At 32.8% G+C, this 16,188-nt stretch overlaps 1 protein-coding gene across 1 annotated transcript in view; it reads right to left on the bottom strand.

The window, feature by feature from the left end:
* Positions 1 to 15,445, bottom strand: part of LOC119833641 (protein O-mannosyl-transferase TMTC1-like) — a 118,040-nt gene extending 102,595 nt beyond the window's left edge. Inside the window, exon 1 of the mRNA XM_038357738.1 lies at positions 15,266 to 15,445. The gene's annotated coding sequence lies outside the window, so the exon portion shown is untranslated. The remainder of the gene's footprint in view (positions 1 to 15,265) is intronic.
* Between the last annotated feature and the right edge of the window lie 743 nt (positions 15,446 to 16,188).

Here is a 16,188-nt window from a genome sequence, read left to right as displayed (position 1 = left end):
TGAGAAGCATCACGGGAAATCAATATCCAAGTGGTTATTTGATATCTTATAACGATAATTTAATTAAATTATGTAGAGGTGGTTAAATGGTGAGAATCCCGAGTTGCAATAAAAATACGGGTGTTCGAGACCAGGCGAGCATGCTAGAAACAAGTAGATTTTTCTATTTCTTTGCACAATACCTACATCAACATTGATCAAGGAAGAATCGGTGAAGGAAAACATCCTGAAGAAACTGGCATGTCCGATTTGACATTTGCCAAACACGCACTTGGGCAGCGTGGTGGATTATGACCTGAACCATCTTTGGATCCCCCGGGTGAGACAGTGGGAACATATATCGGATGATGATGAAATGATAATGTTATTATAAAGGAAACAATAATTCATGGTAATTGCTCACGAAGGACCTTCTATTACCTACCTAGATACCTCTTAGAATGCTACAGATTTCATCTTTTTATTGATCGTACTCTAGCTATATTATAATCTTATAGCTTTTGGAAAATAGAGAGTTTGTTTTGATAATTTTGCAGAATTTCATTGACGTCAAAACTAAATTGCTAGTTTTGTAATGTATGTAAATTTTCTATCACCAAACTATCAGAATACAACAAACAATTTTTCATATCAACAATTCACCATCTCCGCGTCTTATGAAGTGTCATTTTGCATACTGCGCTATTCTTATACTACTGCTAGTGCAGACTTAACCGACGTATGTGTTAACATGGCATAAATAGCTTTATTGGCAACATACCCATGATTAAAACACAAACAAAAAGTTGACAAACCAATATGCATACAGCACCATTAGGGAAATGAGCTGTATCGAGAGCGTCGACAGAGGCGCGGCCGATTCGTGGTAATCGACGGACAAATAGGCAAATATTTGTTCTCGCGATTGAACAGCGGCCGATACGTACACAGACGGACGGTTCGACTTTAGAGTAATACTTCATTTCATTTATAATCGTATATATATAGAAAGGTATGTCGTACAAAAAAATGTGTTTCAGTGAAGATAGTTATTGCAATTCAATGATCGATTCAAATAGCTGTTAATTTATTTATGGGCAATACCCCGCAACAAAAATTACAATATAAAGTGTATAATCATACACAATAAGGGCTTAATCGAATTCAAAACTCAAAAAACAATATTTTAAACAACAATGTTAGTAAAACAGTGAATTGTTACCGTATCGAAAGAGGCTCTTAACTCACCAAAATTTTGCCTCAAAGAACGCAAAAATTTTGTATGAATTCATGTGAACACTTTCCCATAATTTATGCTTTGTCACACCTGAACAAAAACACTTCCCTAAGCACTATACGACCAAGTGCTAAGAACAATAACAAACGAAAATCACTCTTCGCGGCATAGAAACAAGAGTCAATTCATTTTCAAATCGCACAATAAAAGAAGTCCATTTAGCTAACGATGACTTATTAACGATAACGATTTCATTGTTATTCCTATTTTCTTTGACGCGGTTAGGCCATTAGGGCGGCAAGCTATTTTCGACATTACAGCGACGCGATAAGGATCAAAGTGTGAAAAATTTATACGTCAATTAAGAGGTGCATTTAAAATGATCGGTTGACAATTCTTTTGTTTTTTAGGAATGGCGGATATCGAACGCTATTCATAGCGATGGTTATTAGTGACTGAAAAAAGCTATCAGACACTTCTGAATAATTTTCTGACACAAATTCGGGGTCTCGATTTAAATGCTTCGAAATTTAAAAATGTGAAACATAATGAAAAATGTTCGGTTATTTTATGTCATAGGGCGCTACTGGTTTATATTAAAAAGAAATTCAATCGTATAAAAATCGAATTTTCATATGATTTTAATTTTGTTAAAGTTTTTAAATGAGTTTATTGTAATTATTAACTCTGTATTGTGCAATTCTCATTTACACAATTTTTTTTAACACAAAAGTACCTAATTTATTTATAATTTATTAGGTATACTACACCACACAAGAGAAAATACAAAAGAAATCAATTACAAAACAAAACTGTAACTTAAAAAAAAATACAGCTTCGAAATACACACTACAACGCATTTTTATGCGGCGACCTAAAGGGTGAGTCTACACAACATTGTTATATTTTATGGTAGTAGTTTAGTGGTTTTGGTAGTCGAGCATGCTTCGGCACGAATTGGGCCAGTTCGCACCGAGGAAGTACCACACGTCCACGGAGAACAGGCGTGAAATAGTGGCATGCTATTCTGTTTCGTATGAGTGGGGGAGCTGGAGGACCATTTCCTTTTCCTCACCCTTCCCAGTCTATTCTATCCTTCCAGTCATCAATCCCTTCCCTATCGAAACACCAGCTCAGTTGCCCGCTATGACGTAAAAAAAAATATAAGTTCAGTTCGCCCGTGTCACTCAGCGAAATTGCAGCTGTCTAATGGTGAAAGAAATTTAAGTCGGTCCAGTAGGTTTTTTGTTCATGCATTACAAACAAACAAATAAAAAATACAAATTCTTCCTCTATATAATATTGTAGATATTTTTTTCAAGTCCAAGATACAATATAACACAAAATAAAAGCAATACAAATATAAACATTAAGTGAAACAACAAAATTAACAAAATATTGATCACTCTAATGTCAAAGGACGTTTTGCTATTAAGGAAATTAAAGTACAATGAAGTTAATATCAAAGTTAGAAACTATCATTAATCATTAAAAGGTCAATTTATAGATGAGATATGGCAGGCATATATTTATAGGTTAACATATGGCCCGATTAAACACATTTGAATAGTTTGTGTTTGTTTGTTAGTTAAAATAATAAATAATGTATGATGCGTTAAATAGCCAATCTGTGTGTTAATTAGCAAGTGTTATAATTATCCCTTAAGATAAATCTTAGTAAAAGTAAAGATAAATTCTTTGCAGTAAACTGCAAACATCTTAAAAGCGTGTCGGAGAAACTGCCCGGGGAGGCTTGCGAGAGAGATCTTTCCTCCCATGGTTCCCCATTATCATACGAAACCCAGTACTATTCAAATGCTACTCTTTCACGCCGATTTTTGAGGGTGTGATGTTTGATACGGTGCGAGCTGGCCCAATTCATGCTATAGCGGACCAACTCTCACGTTAAATACTGCCTTTCGCATTATCAACATTGGTATATACGATACAATGTTTCAGTAACTAAACAAATCTATACATTTTAAAATAATAACTTTAAAAGACCGCTACCAATTAACATCGTAAATAAGAATGTACCATACGCAAATAGACCAAAATTCTCGAGATATAATTATCAATACAAATCAATTACTCGGATTAGGCCAAAATAAGCCACAGCAGCAAATGTTCAGTGATCATTAAATGAATTTATTCAACACAACCCCTTAAAAACCGCAGCCTTACCGAGTTCGCCATTTAATTCGGAGGGTTAAGCGCTCACAGATGAACCCATAAATTTACTTTTAACCCCCGATTCTGTTAATGGTAGCGATAAGATGACCCATTTTCATATTCGTTACATCGTTTATTAATTTGGTGTTTAGTATATCTGATCTGCGGATTACTTTTGAGAGATTATATAAACTTATAATATAAAGCTGTGGAATTGGTTTGTTTGAATGCGCCAATCTTAAGAACTAATCGACAGGTCACAAAAATTATTTCACTGTTGGATTTGTCTGTGATCCTTGAGTTCTACAGGCTGTCTATTTACTAGGAGCGATCCGGGCGGACCGCTAGTAGTTTTATGATGATAAGAGATCTTGGAAATTTGTATACCTTACTGTAATGAATACATTTTTTACATGAATTTGGGAGTGGTCTCAGTGATCTATACTAATATTATAAAGCTGAAGAGTTTGTTTGTTTCTTTGAACGCACTAATCTCAAGAACTACTGGTCCTACTTACAAAATACTTTCAGTGTTAGATAACCCTTTTATTTAGGAAGGCTATAGGTTGTATATGTACTACAGGCAAAGCCGAGGCGGACCGCTTGTATAATGTAAACTTTATTTATCATTACGTTATTTTATGTATTGAAAGTCTGAGAAACAACTCAAAGCTAGGATTTGACATTCCCTCAACATGGTTACATAATATGACACTAGCTGTGACCCGCGGTTGAAACCGCGTAAGCGTGCTGCGTAACCGTACCGAGATTCCAATTATATATATATATATATATATACAAGAATTGCTCGCTTAAAGGTATAAGATATATTTAATACCTTCAATTAAATAAAACAAACCGATTGTCGTGAAAAACGTTACACGTTATAACGTTATACGTTCTCAAGATACCAAGTGAACACACAAGTATTTCCCTGAACAATGGTGCGTCTGCGGAATTTTACGCTTATTCAGAATATAAACGGAATATTTATTAATAAAAATGTAGCACAACACAACGTTCATTGTTATAATTTCACTATAGCCTCATAATTTTCCATCCAATAGCTTGAAAATCTTCCAAAGCATAAATCCCTACAATGTAGCCATACTTATTGCTCCTGTAATTTAATAGAATACTAGTCTGAGGGTCGGGATGACAATCATTAGTGAAGTAATAGAGTACAGTAATATTATTAAGAAGAGGACCCTGGAATCTGGGAAGACGTTGCTTAATACAGAGGTGGAGTCAAACGCAAGCGATGCGCGGTTGATTTTCGAATGATCAAATTAATATAGTGTGGAAAAGTATTTTATGTTTAGCGTCCTGTGTTTGATGTTAATTAAATAACGTATGAATCAAATGTTGTAGGAATGACTTTTCTGTGTAACTGTTAAGCATGTGTATAAGTGTTACGTTCGTCTTCTCAATATATTACTGTTCATGTATTTTAAACAATCTAATACTCTCCCAGTAATCAGTATATAAATTATGAATATAATTTTTTTATTAATATTCAATTATTATGTTTTATTTCCTCATGTACTCGTGAATTGAAAACAATAGATCTTAAGCAAACAAACATTAATATATTTCACAAATGTATACGTTAATTATTTTCGCTCATGTTTTACATGAGAGCTATTGCTTGTCTATATATTTATAAGTCTATTTAACATGCTATTGCGCCTATTCATGCCAATAAAAGAATAAATAATAAATGCACCTCGCTCCAACTCATCACACACACTGCGGCCCAAGATCAGGGTTGTCAAAGGCAAGAATTACACGTTTACACGCCAGCATTGAGCTTTATCTTGTTTAGTCAGACGGCGACCCGCCGACATATTTGATTACAATTGAAACGCTTTGCTAACCCTACGTAACCCTTGATCATATTCCGAGCGGGATTTTTGGAATCTTGCTTTGAAATGGGACGACGGTTCGCTCTTATTTCGTTAATCGAATTTTAGTGGTTTTTCTTTTACGCGGTGGGGGAGTGTTTTTCAGAGCGGGGTGTGATGGTACGCGAATTAGTATACAACAAGTTTTATTGATTTGATTATTATAGGATTTTCCATATTTACGAACACTTGGAGTCACCATTTGTTTTGTTTTATTATTGGATATGAGCATTAAAGCGAATTCTGACGAACAAAAGTATAGAATGCTTGTATTTAATAATTAATTTCTTAACACATTAGTTTTCATTCTTTTGAGTATTGGAAAAGGAAGCGTTTGGAACAGTGATATTTTTATCTTGGTTAAAAAATTGAAATGGAATAGATTGTAATGTTCATGCTCTTTTTTGAACATAACAATAATCATGTTTCTTGCAGCAATTAAACAAAACTGGCATTTTTTTGTGATAGCGGGCAATTGAGCTGATGGTTCGCCTCATGGTAAGCGATCACCACCGCCCAAGAATATTCGCAAAGGCTCAAACCTCTGCGAATCGGCTGCCCGCTTTTAAGGGGTAAGGTAAAAGGAAAGGATTGATGACTGGAAAAAAGGAATAGAGAGGATACAAACACCAAATTAAATTAATATATTTCCACTTATGGAAATTAAACCCATCGTCCAAATCCGAAATCCAATTCCCAATTCCACCAGCAGCAGCATTAATGCTGCCAAACCATTCAGATAAAATACTATTTTACACAGATTTTTGCTGAGTTCTTTTTGTTTATCGTGTATCCCTCATCACACGTGACGTGTCTACTTCAAGTATATAAAAAATTCACCCCAATATACTTTCCGAGGCTAAATTTACACCATAAAATGTGACACCTTCGACATCTGCCAATATCTCTCTAATTTTCTTGTAAACAAACGTAGAGGATGCCAAAAGAAGTCGGTCAAAGGTTAATGTAATTTTATTTATTAACAGAGATAATTTAATGTTGCTTTTTATAGTATTTTTATTTTTTTGTTCCTTTTGATTCTGGTCTTTCTTTTTCCATCTTTCTTGTTTATTTATCCCGTGAATAATGAGTGTGGCCACTGGCAATACGATTATTTATAAATTTTCATTACATTTCTTATTTTTAAGAGTAAATAATAACACATACATTGATTTTCTACGACATCGTAGTCTATTATATTGAACGGTAATCAAATCGATATTGAAAATGCAAAAATAAAATTATCATCATTAATACGCCCGGAAAGATTCCATTAGGGAAGAAAAACACCTTTCACTTATCCCATTTATGAAAACGGCATTGTTAGGCTAATGCATCGTCTTTTGAAAAATTTTTAAAATATATTAGCATTTATTTAGTTACGTCACGTTTCGTTAGGTTCTTTGTGAGACGATAATATTGTGAGACGATAATATTGTGATTATATAATACGCAACATTTCTTAGTGTATGGCTTGCTGAGCTGCTGTTATTTACCCGTCTTTTGTTAATAATTTGATTTCTTTATTACGATAAAATTAACAAACTGCTACAAGAAATTGATGATGACGATTAACATAAAACGTAAAGGTCTGAATGATTCGTCTATTTATGCAAAGCCCCAAATACGGAACCGATCGGGCTGTTGTTTTGTTTCATACAATTGCCTTTATGAAGGCATCAGCTAAGAAAGTATATTAATAAGGCCCAAAGACGATAAAATAGGGGATGAAAGTAACTCAAAGTTGAGTTGTAAAACACTTGTTTAGTAATAGATTGTACAAGCAAGTTATAGAAATTCAAAAACATATTTTCGTATAAAATGCAATTTTATATTCAATAGAGAATCCGAATTAAGGAGACGAATCATAGCCATGTTACTTTTCTTCCCTTTATGCAACAACATAAAATTTATTAGTTCCTTAGTGTTAGCCTATGCACCTAACGTTGCTTAACCAAAAAAAAAATCCTATACTGACTGACACCAAACATTTATAAAGCTTTAAATATTTTCATTTATTAGATAAATTTTCAAATTTGGAATGAAAATCGATGATTAACCGACGGGTTCCAAGGAGCATAGGCCATTAATACAAAATAACTAAAACCGTGGACTATCTGAGCACTGACCATAATAGCAGACACAATTTAAAGCAATCAATGCGAAACTAGCGCTACTGGGAATTAGTGGTAGCAACAATTTTCCGGCGCAATAATTGTGAGAATTAGCTACCCTTGTTCGAAAGCGGATTCTCAATAGCTTTTCATTGTATATTTTTTGCATGTGCTTTTGCTGATTAAACGGAAAGTTCGATTATGCTTATTTATTTGGGGTGACAAACAACGCAATATTTGTACAGATTTTTAATAACATTAAACATAACTTGATGAAATGATATAAAGTTTTTTCATTGTAATAAGAACTTAATGTAAACAGAGATTAAACAAGAATGGAACTTTTTAAATTCAAAAGATTTGAATATTTGTACGTTGTCTAATTAATAAAATTATGGTAACATTTAATACAGCGATTTAAATCCAGTAATTTTAATCTAATCATGGTTTATAAAAGAAACAAGCTTCTCAACGAATTCAATAATATGCCATTAATATTATTATAAATTACCCTTAATTATGATAAACGTACGTAAGAATTTCTAGAATTTGGAGAAAATAAATAGTCCATTTTTATAATTATATGTAAGACGCTTTAAATGTTTCTGTGGCTTTACTAATACTCGACCGTAGATTTGTTAAATCTTAGACACCACAGTTCATTGGTGTTGCTATGAATTTTTTAACCGTCGTTCCCAAAATAGAAGGAGGGTCTCAATTTGACTGAAACCTTATTTTTTTACTTGTGAACTTAATCGGTTCTCAACCGATTGACATGATCGTTTTGTTGATAACATTTATTTTAAAACGACTTCACATGAAACGACTGTATTCGAAATTAAAAATAAATAGATAAAAATTGTGGTTATTCAAGTAATCTATACTTATATTATAAAGCTGAAAATTTTGTTTGTTTCAACGTACTAATCTCAGGAACTACTGGTCCGATTTAAAATTTCTTTTACTGTTAGATAGCCCATTTATCGAGGAAGGCTATACATAAACCAAGAGCGAAGCCGGGCGGACCGCTAGTTAAGAAATATTTGAATGCAGATGTTTCTACTATTTTTACTATCTTTATTTATTTTTACCGGTGATAATGAAACACAGATGTAAGTAAGTGACTTGAAAGAGTCATTTTGAGTTTTGTCATCCATTTTATTATACAACAATTTGCTTAATTATCTTTTAGATCGAGCAGAATGTAAATGTATATGATCTCTGTTTTAATCTTTTCAAATCCACCAAAGTACAGCAAATAGTTAACGTCAACTAAATGCACATCCTACATCCTACATACATCATATTTGTAAGTATGTGATTCATTATGGGAACATTTGCAGTTGATAAAACGTCAGAGTAAAACGTCCAATTAGATATTATATGTAATAACAAAAACAATTAAAGATTAATTTTATATAACAACCATCAATCAATTTTGTATTAAAATCTCCAAGCTTAGTTCAATTCCAACGAAAATCTCTTGATCGAGTCGAGATAATTTTGGTTCTACGACCCGTAGCGCGTCGTAGCTGGTCTACGGCGTCGTAGGATTTATACCTACGCTTCGCCTACGCTTTGCCTACGCACCTAATAATTAAATCTAACCGAAATAAAATCAAGGCTAATTTATATGTTAATTGCATATTTGTATGGTAAAGGTTAATGACTCGTGATAAGATCAAACGCTTCAACACGGTTTGTACAATTGCTGGACCGAAATAAATATATAACAGAATTTCCAATATGTATACGTATTATAATAATAGAGAAGGCAGTTAATTTTTTTTTTTACTTTATGTCATAGGCAGCAATGGAGCTAGTGGTTCGCCTGATAATAAATAAAGAAGAGAATAAAGGAAAGGGTTAAGAAAAGGATATGGGCTTCCGGCATATTTTGAAACAAAAACATACCAGTCTTGAAGTATCGAACTATACATGTGTTAAAAGCAAAAAAAAGTGGATAAAATTTTTAAAATTTTCGTTCAGAATATAATTCATTAATAAATAGTCATGCAGTTTATTTTAATTTGCTTATACTAAATTTATATTTATAAATTTTCAGGACGACAGATTTTCTTATAATTTATAATACTGAATATATTTGATATTCTCATATAATTTTCTTTGAGTTGTATAAAAAAGCATAATTGATATATAACGAAGGCAATATCAACGAAAAACAAAACGGCATCCATAAAACATGATCCTTCCCCGGAAATGAAATACATGCATCTAACAATAATACAAAGACATAAAATAAACAAGTTACGAGAATTTCGTTGACTGTAAAAAAATTTTACTGACAATAAAACGGAATGTAACAAAAGTATTATTTCAAATGACTCTGCCCCCGTCTTTTCTCCTAATAAATGTTAATAAAGATCGGTTTTAGAGCTCTTATGTCGATACGAAATCATCATAAAATTGCAGCTCTTTTATATAGGTATTCGTACGCAACTTCTTTTATGTATATCACCTTCAAATGGTATCATTATATTAGGAATAATCTATGGATATATGAACGGATGTGGTTTTAGTAACGCCATTTATAACTCAAGAACAGATCAACCGATTTCGCAGAAAATTGGTGGAGAGGTAGCTTAGAACCAGGACTCGGACATAGGATACTTTTTATCTCGAAAATCACATGGAAACGGGAAATATCCAGGGAAAAACCCGGGTATGTCTTATCTTTTCTTATATTCATGTTACATACAGGTATCTGGATTTAGTAATACGACAAAATAAATAGTGTCGATAATTATTTGAATTGAGAATACCAATTAATTTAATAATATGTTACACTAGGAACGCGATAATAATATATATAGCTAGCTGCGCCCCGCGGTTTCACCCGCGTAAGTCCGTATCCCGTAGGTATATAGGGGTATATGCCTATATATTATTTTATATAAAAAATTTGATCACGAGGCGGGAATCGAACCCGCGTTTTTTTTGCCAAACCGTAGCAACGCCTAACCTGTCCGTGATCTCGCCTCAGCAGTCGAATTTCTTCTACTCTTTCGGTTTCATGCGCCTAAGGGACACCCCTCATTATCAAATATTTCTATCCTCAAAAAAGCTCTCATTAATAAATAAGTGTCTCTATAAGCGAGACCTAAAACAACTTCACATGTAATTGCGTAACACCACAACAACCATCCCGAACAGTCGAGGTAAGCTGATTACACGAAGAGAAACCTCCGCATACGTTTTGTAGAATATTCAAATTTAATAACTCCGAAACTAGGCAATCGTATTACATGACGGATTTGATATAAATTCAGAGCGTTAAATATTATGTTAGCGTGTATTAAGATGTACAACTTGATGAGATGTTTTGGGAATACACATCGTGTTTAGGTGTTTTAAAGTATGTGAGAATTTAATTAATCCGCAGCGGGATTAAGATTGCTGGGTTATTTATGAAATTTATACAAATGTGTAGTTTTAGGATATTAATGTAACCGTTTTGTACATGATAGTTTCTATAGTAATCCTATTTGCTGCATGGAAACATTTGCAGCCACGTTTCCTCTGTGATAGTTTATGGGCGGTGGTGATTGCCTACTATCAGACTACTTTGACATGATTGATGACTAGAAAAACTTTTCTATTTGATCCAGCGCGGCCATGATGTGAAATTATTGGGCGGTTCTTTTTTAATTATTAATTCGCCTCCTTGGTACAGTGGTAAACGCGTGAGCGTAGAACCGAGGGGTCCTGGGTTCGATTCCCGGTGGACACAATAAAAAAAAATGTCTCGGTCTGGCAGGACACAGAAGGCTGATCACCTACTTGTCCATAAAGAAAATCGATCAGTGAAACAGATGTATATCATCTGCCCCATACCCCAGTAGGGGACACGGGACTTCACTTTCTTTTTTAATTATATACGGCAAAGGAGCTGATTGGTTGCCTGATGGTAGGCGCTTCCACCACTGCAAAAGGGAATACATAAAAGAAAAAGGATTGATGAGATGATAAATGTAAAGGTCTGGGAAGGGTGAAGAAAAGTGTACGAGCCTTCAGCCATCGTCCTAACTACTCCAAATCTCCATAAAAGGGAAATAATGTTAATTCTTTCCCGCACCGCGCAGCTGCACGATTTGACAGCTGTCAAAGCGTCCACAAGAACTAATAAATAAATCCAAACATTAAAGGCTAATCTGGTTGAAAGAAAAGGTATTTGAGAGCGTTTAGCGCATCCAGACCGGCTTAAGGCGCTCTCGGTAATCCCTACGTTCGATCGAGGCCACGGTTTCGTTTAATTAACTATTTATTTATGGGGGGATTCGGATTTTAATTCGGTACGCTTTAGATTTCGGATGACGTTATTGGCGGGTTCTTATCACTGAAGTTTGGGTGTAATAATATAAACCTGGGTGTAAAAAATATAATTATACACATAAAAAACAGTTTCCAAAATAAACTAATTATTTTGAGACGAGACTTCATTAAAGAATAATGTGTAATGACAGAAAAAGAACACTCCATTTTGTAACAAATTATTCATATATACAGATTACATATACCTACCATACAAAGGCACTGTTAACAATATATTTAACTGTTAATATATTTTTGCCTCGTCCACACTGGCCTAGTTTAAAACGAATGTTTGAGAAACGAAAGATTCAAAAATTTCATTGATTCGATCGTCTACAGTCTTATATCTAATTTTGCGATCAGTGTGGACATCGATAATAATACTATTAATGCCAAACATAAATGTCTATATTCTCTTTACGCCCTAACCACTGAGCCGACTTTGGTAAAATTTGACGCAAAGTCAGTCTAAAATCCGAGAAAGAACACAGGACCTATACCAGAAATTCCACGGGAATGGAAACATAAATATTATAAAACCCCAAAACTGTAAATGTCTATTTTTTGCACTAAAGTGAGCGTGCGAAGCCGCGTGGGGAAAGATAGTAGGTTATATTAAGTTACTCTTGCTAATTAAAACATTCAAAACAAAATTCCGTGATTGTGCATAGTTTCATTAAAAAAATATTTATTAAATTTGTACATAACTATATTCAAATATCAAATGACGAATACGAAATGATTAATAAATATAAGATTTTATATAATTTTATGATAATTACCTATTAATTAGCTCAATGGTCGACCTTCCTACCACCTGATGGATTTTCTGTGTAATTTAATTTCTTAAAACATATTTTCATTGCTTTAATAGTAAATTGAAGCCTATATTTTACACTATATGGGCGTGAAAACTTCATAAAATTGACTATCAGGTGTACAGTAAATAAAAAAAGTCTTTTCTTAGTTTTAAAGTAAGTGTTTAAATTATACCGAAAGTAAAGACATAAACAAACCTAAAAAATAAACAGCTACGATATTTCGCTTTCAATTATGCTGGTCACAAAGTTCTTCAAAAACCTTCCAGAGCTGTCTTGTCCAATTCGAAAATTTTTGGTCCAGCAAAAGAACTCTTCAAACTCACTAAGCTCGTGTCGTATTTTTCCGTGCATTAAAGACCAAAGTCGCTTGAACGGAAATAGAAGTGTCAAGGAAAACTTAACGCGCTGCATCATTTGATCCGCGGAAATAAAGTCGTTATGGCGGTAAGACTTTTATGAGAGCTAGACAGTTAAGAGAGATGTTTTCGCTAAGATTGTAGTCGCTAATTTTTAATGTAATTTATTTATAAGTTCTTAATATTTTAAGCTCAGGCGAAGATTAAGCAACTATTTTAATTTATTCGTGATTTTTTTTTATCATATTCATGATATCCCAACAATATCACATAATATAACTACATTATTTCCACGAAAGATTCCTAAAAAACTCCGCCGATATTTTATTTAGAAATAAAAAATACGTGCACCAAAAATACATCAATTTCATATCAACAAAATATTTACTTTGTATAACTTGATCCTACGCTGTTCAAATTAAAATAGATACGCCACCAAACAAAATGTGCGCTGTATACGCAAATACAATTTTTATTTATCTAAACATTTTTTAAACTCATTTAAGTAAAAAATGATGTTCAAAGATTCCATTACATACATACATAGATACAGGCCAAGCTAATAAAAGCGTGTTAAAAATGATGAATCAATTGAAGCGCACAAGTCGTAAACATCTAGGTAAATAAAGCTAATGTATTTGAAATACTCCTAAATATCTTATCCACAGTTAATAAATATTATTTAACAACCCTGAAATTTCTTTCCCAAAAAATATCTATATATAAGTCGAAGTTATATACATATATTTGATTTGTATATCTTACAATTTACGAACAAAAGAATTATTGAAAAAATTTTATAAGTTTGGTTAATTAGTACCAAATTTTTATAAAGCGAAACAACGTGACTTAATGTACTATTTCAACAAACTATGTTTAATGTACAATGTTGTGTTATGTGTTGTATATTCCAAAAAAATTCATAACTACATAGTATAAAGCATAGTCGCTTTCCGCGTCTCATACAAAGTACACAGGTTTTTTTGTAAGATATGATTATTCAAGGAAGGTTTATATGTTTCATAACATCTATTTAACTACTCCGGATTTAACGCGTGCTAAGCCGCGGACTTAAGCTAGTTGTAATATAAAAACAACGATATGCTTAGTATCTATCACTAAAATTCTGCCATTTACTACATGCTAATGTTATAAAGATAATTGCTTTTAATTTATCTCACTGTACATATTCAGCTTTTTGCCTAAACTATAAACAAATAAACACACTTTATCGTTTAACATTATTCCAAATTATACCGACTTTATTTCGTCTTTCACTTAACGAGTCGACAAACTTATTTCTAAGTTAAAGTTCGATGGAATTATAACGTGATCACGTTAACTTAAGCAATTTATAATTACCTTAGTTACTGATAGGAATAAATAAGTTTTAGGTGTGATTAGTATATTAAAATGCCATGCGAATGTTTTGAATTAGGTAAAGTTTTTGTCGCAATCGTTTCATAATGTTTACTATTTTTATATCCTTATATTTCAACAGGAGATACGTTCTATTACAATAAATTTAATATAAAATTTAAATATTATATTCATAATACATCAAGTATTATGAATATAATATTTAAAAAATAGAACGTATCTCCTGTTGAAATATAAGGATATAAAAATAGTAAATTTATTTTCTATTCCTGAATGTTCGTATTAAAAGCAACTACGAAATGTTAGCAATAAGTGATTTTCTCTCTATTTCTGAAAGACCTCGAGTTCTAGATTTAGAGCTACCTACGGTTAAGTAATTACATAGAACATATCTAAAATAAACTTTCAGCGAGATCTCAACGGTTATTTTACATGTGACCCATTTGTATGCTACATCCCTCTGAGATATAGGACAAAACAGATCGTACACAAATTATTGTCTATCTACGCTACAATAATTACTTCAATAAGTAATATCGATCACTGTTTATGATATGTTATTATGAACCTTATGAATATTCTGGAATAATTTTTTAAAAGTACCTATGTAAACAGAATTATTTTGTGTGTAAATTAATTATGATACGTGATTACAACTTTATGTCATATTGTATGTAACTTTATGTTGTGTTGTACTAACGCAGGTTTGTTAAATATGTATTTTTTAAATTAATGAAGTTAATTTAAAAAAGACATATTCCGTCGTTTTCTCAGAAGTGTCTTGTTAATATCTAAAGATAAGGAAATGAAAATGAACAATGTTTTTTCTGTGTATTTATAACTTTGAATAATCACACCGTTAATAAAAAAATTAAATTTGATAATTTTCTCCATGACACAATCTTGACGATTCAAATTTTTCTATACATTCCAACGCCACGCAAATTCTTCAATAAAATGATTAACTTACCGTTTGCGACACGAAAATCACATATAGACCCCTTCAATTAATATCACAATTTTTATTTATACAATACAAGTTGAATTTGAAACGGTTCTAATTAAACTTTTTCATAGAGCACAATTTTGACAGTTCATTCGTCATATTATGATTACGACGGTCGGCGGCGAACCGGCGGCGAAACCGTCCCCTATCGCGGTTGCCTATCGACTGATAAAAGATCCACATGGTCAGAAGTGCCAAGCTGTAGTACCCACGGCGCATGCGCGGTGCAACCAGAATTTAACATCTCGGAACCAACAAATTTTCCTTACCACACCGTTACGCCATTATGGGCCTTAATGCAACAGTACAAGGGTGAGTTATGTAGCTCGCAAATCGGTTATTATTTGTAAGAAAGTTTGAACATGTCCTCAAACTCACTTGTTTGTGTTAAGCGAATTAGCCGCTAGATTATCTTTTTATCGCTTTATTAAGCTTTTGGCTGCGCGGCTTATAATACAGAGTAAATTTAGCGTTTTTACGTATGAATGGAACTCGATTTGAAGTCTTCAGTGTAGTGTTTTTATGGACGAATTTTTATTTTTATTCCATCCACAAATGTTGGCACTATTGGTATTTAGTATACCAATCATATTATCATTTTAAGCACTCTCAGTATTTAACACTATACATTCTTTGGCGGTAATATAATAATAATAATAATAATACCAAGTTAAATAGAACCAAAATGTTAGTACAATAAGTTGGTATTTGATAGCTACTTGAACTTATAAGTTATTTTTTTGTCATGCAAATCTCAAGAGAATGGTAACTTAAATGTAACATAAAAATAAATAATCCAAATATATAAAGGTACATGTACTCGCGGTTTCGCCCGCGTAAATTAGTTTTTCCCTCTATTTCCAATGGTCCTGTGAAACCTCGTCAAA

This window comes from Zerene cesonia, chromosome 17 (genome assembly GCF_012273895.1).
Source record: "Zerene cesonia ecotype Mississippi chromosome 17, Zerene_cesonia_1.1, whole genome shotgun sequence".
Lineage (NCBI taxonomy): Eukaryota > Metazoa > Arthropoda > Insecta > Lepidoptera > Pieridae > Zerene > Zerene cesonia.
This window is presented reverse-complemented; position numbering and strand designations above follow the sequence as displayed.